The 9,308-nt window shown below is 47.3% G+C and overlaps 1 protein-coding gene across 1 annotated transcript in view; it reads left to right on the top strand.

Moving 5' to 3' along the window:
- The first annotated feature begins 3,145 nt into the window (after positions 1 to 3,145).
- The window catches only part of LOC140204850 (leucine-rich repeat transmembrane protein FLRT1-like), a 31,784-nt gene continuing 25,621 nt past the window's right edge, over positions 3,146 to 9,308 (top strand). Inside the window, exon 1 of the mRNA XM_072271718.1 lies at positions 3,146 to 3,348. The gene's annotated coding sequence lies outside the window, so the exon portion shown is untranslated. The remainder of the gene's footprint in view (positions 3,349 to 9,308) is intronic.

The following is a 9,308-nucleotide window of genomic DNA, read 5'->3' as shown; positions in this document are numbered from 1 at the left end:
CACGAATGCTCCGGATGGCTCTTGACATGCGTTGGCAACAGCACATGACAAACGTCGAGCTCTATAACAACCTACCGATGCTCACCACTAAAATCAAGGCGAGAAGACTGCAACTAGTGGGGCACTGTCTACGCCACCCCGAGCTACCTGCCAGCCTAGTCATCATATGGGAGCCCAAGCACGGGAGGATGAACCCTGGGCGCCCTCCCAAGACTATGGTCAACCCGCTCCTAGAAGACAGCGGCGCGGCTAATGTAGATGAACTGAACACACTGATGAGGGAGAGGGAGAAGTGGAGAGTCCGTCATCGTGCCCGACGCCGGCCCCCTAGGCCTGAGTCAACGTAGTAGTAGTAGTTTGCATTTCTGGTCAGATGCTAAATGCATTTCATTGGCTTTGTATCTGTTCTCGGCACAATAACAATAAAGTTGAATCTAATCTAATATGTTTCTGTAAGATCTCCTCTCATTCTTCTAACTGGTCACTGTAAATAGTTGTGTGATTAGGCTAGAATTAAGTCCGAGGATTGCTGGGCCGAGTGGCTGGAAGGGCCTATTCTGTGCTGTATTCCAATAAAAATTAAATTAAATTCACACCGACAGCAGTGGAGGTCAGGACTGAACCCAAGTCATTGGAACTGTATGGCTGCTGTGGACATTGCCAACACTTACTTGTCATCTCTGCTGTCCCCTGAACTGAGAGAGACCCCAGTGGCTGAGCGAGAGTGACATCTATGTCAAGGCAGCCCAGGCATGACCCCTGAGCCAGCCTCAGTTTGGCTGCCGTGGTCTGAGCAGTGAGTTGTCAGGATTGGCCTCAGAGACACTGCGTCAGGTGAGAGGGTGACTGGTCAGCTGGAAGACGCAGAGGTCAGTCAAAGCACGACAGCCCTCCCCCCCACTCATCCAAATGGAATCGCCACCCCTCCAGGAATCAGTGACTGTGCTCTAAAGACCATAAGACAAAGGAGCAGAAGTCAGCCATTCGGCCCATTGAGTCTGCTCCGCCATTTTATCATGAGCTGATCCATTCTCCCATTTAGTCCCACTACCCCGCCTTCTCACCATAACCTTTGATGCCCTGGCTACTCAGATACTATCAATCTCTGCCTTAAAGACACCCAATGACTTGACCTCCACTGCCGCCCATGGCAACAAATTCCATAAATTCACCACCCTCTGGCTAAAAAAATTTCTTTGCATCTCTGTTCTGAATGGGCACCCTTCAATCCTTAAGTCATGCCCTCTCGTACTAGACTCCCCGATCATGGAAAACAACTTTGCCACATCCACTCTGTCCATGCCTTTCAACATTCGAAATGTTTCTATGAGGTCTCCCCTCATTCTTCTAAACTCCAAGGAATACAGTCCAGGAGCGGACAAACGTTCCTCATATGTTAACCCTCTCATTCCTGGAATCATTCTAGTGATTCTTCTCTGTACCCTCTCCAACGTCAGCACATCCTTTCTTAAATAAGGAGACCAAAACTGCCAACAGTACTCCAAGTGAGGTCTCACCAGCACCTTATAGAGACATGAAGGGGTAAAAGTGTAGTAGTGGACCGCACAAGATATTGGTGGGACAACACGGGGTATTGTGGGCAAGTCTGGTCACCTAACTACTGTATTGGAAGCTAAGGTTCACAAGGATGTTACCAGGACTGCAGGCACTGAGTTTTAAGAAGAGATTGGATAGGCTGGGGCTTTTTGTTCCCTTGAAGCATAGGAGGCTGAGGGGTGACCTCAGAGGGGCATAAATAAGGTGGCGGGGTGGGTCAGTTTCTATCCCAGGGTAGAGAAGGGTAAAGCTAGGGCAGGAGGAGAGAGACATAAAGGGGAACTGAGGGATGATGTAATCACATGGAGGGTGGCGGGTATGTGGAGCGAGCTGCCAGAGGAAGTGGTAAAAGCGGATACGATTACAACACCTAAAAGACAGTTGGACAGGTATATGGATAGGAAAAGTTTAAGATTCAAATTACATTTATTATCGAAGAATGTATAAATTATACAACCTTAAGATTTGTCTGCTTACAGGTAGCCTCAAAGCAAGAAACCTAAAAGAACCCAATTAAACAAAAAAATAAAAAGACCAATACCCGATGCACAAGAGAAAGAAAAAAAACACAAACCATGCAAACAATTGAAGTGAACAACAACATTCCAAACCAAAACTGAGTCCTCAGATCTGAAACCCCAGAGTAGGCCCAAAGCCTGGCTTATCAGTTCATCATACTGGGGGGCACGGAGCATAGCAGCTGGGGCAGTCTTCATAGCCTCAGCGCTATGGAGAGAAGAGTGATCATCGTGGAGAGTGAGCAAAATTGGCTCACGTCTCAGATCCTGCCACCCCATCTTTTCAGTCTATCTGGGCCGTCGTTTAAATTGACCAAACATCGGAACAGCGAAAGGCTCCGGTGCCCTGGAGAGAGGAGTGAACATCGCGGAGAGCGGGCGAAATTGGGTCTCACCTCCAATCTGGGCCAGAAAGGTTCTGGGTCTGGGGAAAGCTTAGAGAGAAGAGAACCAAACACAAGCAAACGGGACTGCCGCGGAAAGTCTGGTCTGCGTAGATGAGTTGGGGTGAAGGACCTGTTCCCATGACTCGATGACAAAAATAAGCACATTTGTTCAATTCTTTTTTTAACCACTGGTTAAAATACATTGGGCCGGGAGGGAAAGGTCAAACAGTCAATGACAAAACTTTTCCATTTTCCAACTGGAGTGGAAAAGTCAGGCCTTCCAAGTAAGTCGGACAAGGAAGAGTAGAAATACGGGAACAGGGTGACTGGTGGGGCTCACATTGTAATTCCTTCTGGAATATGGCCAGTTGCCAATATCCCTGCCAGTGAGATCGGTTGTATGGTGCCTGGGCTAAATGGTATTTGAGAGGGGAAACAGGTCTCACAGCAAAGTGACGGCACTTCTGAAAGAGGCATCAGAAAGCAACAGGAAAGGGGTAGATCCCTGTGCCCTGTACTGGGTGCTCGCTTGCTCTCCGGACAACATACTGCTCTGCTTTCTGGGTCTCCCGGTGCACTCAACAGTAACAAGACCTGCCCTGGTGTTCAAGTCCCTCCCCTTCCACAGCCTTAGACAATGGCAGGAAGCTCTCCACTTCCCGACCTCAGACTGGATAGGAGGCTTGCTGCACAGTTCGCCAGACCATTCGCTTGTGGCAGGAGCTGCACAATTCGCCAGACCATCCGCTCGTGGCAGGAGCTGACCGCTGTGACAGGCAGCACCCAGGGCGGGCGGACCATCCGACCTGCCAACTGGCAGCACCAACCGGCGGTCTAATCGCTCTGCAGGTCGAACCCAGCGGCAGAATCGGCCCTCTTCCTCGCAGGTGAGTGAGAACTGGTTTGGCTTACCGTCACTTTCCATGTGCGGTTTGCGTCTTGGCGTAGTGGAGCAGGCACGAGAGACCCGGTGAGAGCCACCAGTCACGGGTTCAATTCCTGCCTCTGATTCTGTCCGTGTGAAGTTTGTAGCCTCTCCCTGTGACTTTGTCTGTTTCCCCCTGGAGCTCCCATTACACCCCCCCCCACCCACCATCCCAAAGGGCTGTTAGGTTAATTGACTGCTGTGAATTGTCCCTCTTCCAGATGGCTTGAAGGCAATGTGGGGAGATTAAATGGTGAGGGTAATAAATTACTTAAGGATCTGTTTCCATGCCCTCTTACTCTAAAAGGAGAAGCTGCCGTGTTGGCAGGCTGGGAGCACGGCAGGAGCTTAACTCAGAAATGTTTCCTGCTCCTCCTTCCAGCGGCTGCAGCTCGGCGGGTAGAACTGATGGCTCTGAACCAGGAGGGCGTGGGTTCAAGTCTCACCCCAGAAACCCAAGTTCCGCTGAGTTCCCGTCGAAGAGCTGATTTAACCTCCTTCGGGGCAGGCATCCCTTGTTCGCCGTGGAAGAATAAATCATTAACACGAGGAAGCCTGCAGATGCTGGAAATCCAGAGCAGCACACGCAAAACTCAGCAGGTCAAAATTTCAGCAGAGAGGTCACCGTGCACGAATTAGCTGCCAATAACTCAAAAGTAATGCATCCTGAGATAAGCTGATGTCCAATTAATTCCTAGATTCCAGCCAACTCACAACTAAAACTAGGGGACATAGCCTCAGGATTTGGGGAGGAAGGGGGTAAATTTAGGACAGAGATGAGGAGAAACTGTGAATCTGTGGAATTCTGTGCCCAGTGAAGCAGTAGAGGCTACCTCAGTAGATATATATTTTTTTTAGATTATGAGAACACTCAGTCCTCTTTTATTGTCATTTAGAAATGCATACATGCATTAAGAAGTGATACAATGTTTCCCTGGAGTGATATCACAGAAAACAGGACAAATCAAAGACTAACACTGACAGAACCACATAATTGTAACATATAGTTACAGCAGTGCAAAGCAATACTGTAATTTGATGAACAGACCATGGGCACAGTAAAAAAAGTCTCAAAGTCCCGAGTTGATCGACTCCTGAGTCCCCAGCAGGCGGCAAAAGGGAGAAACTCCCTGCCATAAACCTCCAGGCACCGTCAACTTGCCGATACCTTGGAAACAACCGACCACAGCCGACACCAAGTCCATCCATCCGAAAACTTCGAGCTTCCGACCAGCTCCTCCGATACAGCCTCCCGAGCGCCATCCTCTGCCGAGCGCCTTCGACCTCTCCCTGGCCGCTGAAACGTACAAAGCCGAGGATTTCGGGGCCTTCTGCTCCGGAGATTCCGGTTACCACACATTAGTAGCAGCAGCGAAGCAGGCATTTCAGAAGTTTTCCAGATGTTCCTCCGTGCTCTCACGTCTGTCTCCATCAAATCAGAATTGTGCACGGCCCCCTACTTGACAGATAACAGATATCATCACCGAAGTGGCCGCGCGCGCCGCCGTCGTGCCGCCATCTTCTCCCCCCTCCCTGTAGGTTTAAGACAAGGTTGGATAGATTTGTGTATATTAGGGGAATTAAGGGTTATGGGGAAAAGCCAGATAGGTGGAGATGAGTCCATGGTCAGTTCAGCCATGATCTTATTGAATGGCAGAGCAGGAGCCAACGGGCCAGATGACCGACTCCTGCTCCTACTTCTTATGTTCTTACGGGTGGGTTGCATGATCCTTCAACATGGCAGCCATCTGCCCAGTTAACTCTTCAATCCCCAAACTGTGAATGTCTCCTCTGAGCTTGGTCCAGAACCCTGGTTTCAGCTTGTGGATAGCCATCTAGAGCTGCGGGTTCATTTTGCTGTAAAATCCGTCACCAGTCGTACTTCTGTCCCTCTCCTTACCAGGCACTAATCAGGTGTGTTATTGGTCAGTTCTATTGCTTCCTGCTCACCTGATTGGCTCCTTCAGTCCATATTGATGCAGCAGAGTCCAGTTTCTAGTACGAGGGACAGACTGATGTTTGAATGATTTAAACGCCAGACCAGATGGATTGAAAAGGCTGGCTGTCGGGACCCGGGGCAAGGGTCGGGCCGATTCTGCTTGCTGCCCCTCAGTGTTTGCTCTGCTCTCTGCAGTGCTGAAGCTGTGGGCCTGCTCTGGCTTTGTGTCTGTGAGCTCCATGAAGGTTTGCTTCACTGTGTGATGAATTGAGGCTGAGGCTGTGGGCCTGCACTGGCTGCCCTGGGCTTTACGTCTGCAAGCTCTGTGAAGGTTTGAACTGGGGCCGAGGCTGTAGGCCTGCTCCAGGCTCTGTCTCTATGGACTCACTTTCATTCAGAATACTGTGGCTTGCTTTTATTGTTTGCACGATTTGTGTTTTCTCCCTCCTCTCTCGTCGCACATTGGGTGTTTGTTAGTCTTTCTTTAATGGGTTCTTTTGGGTTTTGTGGCTGCCTGTAAGGAGACAAATCTCAAGGTTGTATGGTTGTATAATTTATACGTACTTTGATATTAAATGTACTTTGAACTTTGAAACCCTCAGGAGTCGAGGCAGGATACAATGGGTTGACACTACTTTATTTATCATGGAGATGGCACCCTCAGCTCACCAAGTCTGCCCACACAGCAGCCTCACTTCCCACTCATTTTTTCCTGTAGTTGAGCGTCTGAGAAACACACACAGCAGGGAAACAGGCCCTTCAGCCCATCGAGTCCATGCTGCCTATCAACCACCCATTTAGCCCATTTTTATTTTGCCTGCATTCTCAGCAGATCTAGCCTACCCCCACACCCCAGGTTCTACCACTCGCCTCCAGGAGTTTGTAGGGGGAGCTTGCAGTGGCCAATTAACCCTCCAGCTGGCCTACCTTTGGGAGGACCATCTAGAGGAGATGCTGCCTGATCTTCTGAGTCAGGATCTTTTTCTGTTTATCTTCCAAGTTTGGAATGGGCAGTGGGTGGGAGGAAGCTTGAGTGTAGAGTTAAAGATGTTATTCTGTGGCTGAGGAGGAGACATTGTCTTGTGGCAGATTTAGACCATAACACCATAAGACATAGGAGCAGAATTAGGCCCTTTGGCCTATCAAGTCTGCCCCACCTTTTGATCATGGCTGATTTATTTTCCTTCTTAACCCCACTATCCTGCCTTCTGACCCAAACCTTTGATGCCTGTTATGTTTTGTAACTTTAAAACATTAAACTAATTCGAAGAAAAGCACAGGAGTCCAAAATCCAGGTCTAACTTTGACTTTTACTTTAAGCAAGGCGTGCATGCATCATGTGGTAATATGATGACATATGCAATTACCATATTATCAAATGTAACCCAGAATTACTTTAAATGAACAAGAATGCTTAATCAAACAATATATATACAAGAGTATTTAATATTATTGAAATATTAAATACGTGGAGAATGCATCTCAGCTATATACACAGTATTTAATGCAACTACTATATACAAACATTCACAGCATAGTAAATTTTAAGTTCTCCATTTTAGGCTGAAAGATTTCATCACTGTGAAGGTTTTCTTACTCTTGTGGGATAGTGTCCTTCCTGACAAAGGGGGATCCCCTCTGCTTGGCAGGTGAGACTTGTGGCTGTGAAATAATCTCCGTGGTGGTTGTAGGAGTTGACTCAAAGACAGTAGGAAGTTGTTCTGACAGCTCTGGACACCTTTCTGCTCCTTCTTTCTCTGGATCTACTTTGATCCCTCTCATTTTCTTTCTCATGTTCCTTCTCTCTTTCAAACCAGCCTCTTTCTCATTCACCTCTTTCTCTCCATCTCTCCCTTCCTTTTTCTCCTTCTAGTTTGTGCACTTAGTTCACTGGAGTATCCTCCTATTAATCCTTCCATTGCTCCCTTTACGATCTGATCTCTCCTCTTAGTCTACGCATCCACAACATCATCTGACGATTCCTCTGTTTTCGTATCTCCATTGACTCCTTCCTTTTTGGCCTTCCATTCATGCAGCTGGGTTTTGGTCTTTGCAGCTACTTTTACAAGCAGCTTTCTGTCTCTCATTTGAAGTTCATGCAATAACCTTAATGCTTCCAGAGTAGATCCTGGTTCTTTATACAAATTCCCAATAGTAGCAGCTTTCCTAAGTCAAAATCAAATCAAATCAAGTTTAATTGTCATTCAGACCATACACGATACAGTCAAACGAGACAGTATTCCTTTGGGGCCAAGGTGCATAACAAGCATTCAAAATAGCGAGAGAGAGGAAAAAAAAACACATGAATAGTCCAAGTCCCTCAGCAACATGCAAATTCGTGGTACAGTTCCCGGCAATCCAGCCTGTCATTCTATTGGTTGGACACTGGAGGGGAGCACTGACAGGAGAGGCCAGCTCCCAACCGAGCATGGATGCCACACTACACCGCCTCCTGTATTTTCTCACCTGGACTGCAACAGCAGGTAAGCCCGCAGCTTGAAGACTAGCCCTCACTAGAACCAAGGCCACGCTGCTGCCTTGTCACCTATCACCACCAAACAAGGGAAACAGGCCTGCAGCATCTTACATTATCAATGTCCATCAGGGTCTTGCAATCGCAAGAGAATTCTCCAAGTCAGTCACTGCACACTGCTTTTGTGCACCAACTCTGATGCCTTTGAGTAGCCGGCAGCAACAAGGTCTGCACCCAGGTCAGGTCCTCCGAACCATCTCCGGCCTGTCCCGCCGGTTTCTCCTTCTCTGTCCCAAGTACCAGCTTCTCCTTCTCCAAACCGAGGGCTGGGTCCTTCGATACTCTGGCCAGCTGCTCTGAGCACCAAACATCTCACTGATGTGGTGGACCTTCTATACCCATTTTTCTTGGAGTCCACTATAGTCTTAATACTTTTTAAAAAGAAAAGTGCGTCTTTGGTTGCTTCCTGAGGGGCCTTGCGTTCGAACACATTGCCATCTTACCAGAAGCTTGTTGAACTTTCTTTCCTGCTTAAAACCAAGCCACATCTCACAAGTAACTGCCTGATTAACATATCAGAATCTTTCTCAGGTATGTTGCCTACAAAAACTGTTGTAGTCGGACCGCTACTTTCGTCAGTTTCACAATCCTTCTGAGCAGCATGGTCCTTCCTTGGTTCAATATGCTTTCCAACCAGAGGCTCAGAGATTGACACCAATACTTGTTTGTCCTCTGTAGGGCAACGGTTTATGGTGTTCAGCTTGGAAACAGTTATGGAGAAATCCAGCACCTTTCTTAATTCACTTTCAATTGGCTTCATTGCAGGAGATATGGCATGCAACTTGTGGATGGATCTCCAATCACTTTGTAGATGTCTCAACCAATCACATCCCCAAAATGCTGGTCCTTCTGTTTTTACTACATACAAGCTCAATGCGACTTGTTGGTTGCTGTATTTCACTGCCATGAATGTAATTCTCAAAGGGGTTATCTTTTCTCCAGTATAAGTTCTTAGCTGGATCTTTGCAGGCTTCAGTTTAGTAGATTTGAAATGCCATTCAAACTCACTTTCTGGAATGACTGAAACAGCTGAACCAGTGCCTAATTTCATTTTTAATTAATTTGTCGCTGTCTTCTGGCATAAGCCATATTGCTTGTCTCTTGCTAATTTTCACATAGTAAATCTCAAGGCTATACAGTTCTGTGTCACTCTCATCATTGTCATATTTTTTCAACAGCGTACATATTAGTGCTCTTTTTGAAAATGCACCTAACTTTTCTCTTCACTGTGCAGGCCAGTTATTTTTGTCTGCCAACATGCTGTTTGTATGTGTCCTATTTTGTTGCATTTTCTGCAAGTTTTACCTTTAAATCTGCATTTGTTTGGTGTATGTGAGCCCCTGCCATCACAGTAACACAAATTTGCTTGTCTAGGCTGGTTTCCGCTTAGACAATATAATTTGTTCACACTCACTTTTATTCCTGACGGCAACTCAATTGCATCCCTGTC

The sequence above is a fragment of the Mobula birostris genome, chromosome 11 (assembly GCF_030028105.1).
Source record: "Mobula birostris isolate sMobBir1 chromosome 11, sMobBir1.hap1, whole genome shotgun sequence".
In the NCBI taxonomy this organism is placed as follows: domain Eukaryota; kingdom Metazoa; phylum Chordata; class Chondrichthyes; order Myliobatiformes; family Myliobatidae; genus Mobula; species Mobula birostris.
Note: the sequence above shows the minus strand (reverse complement) of the source record. Positions and strands in the feature narration are given on the sequence as shown.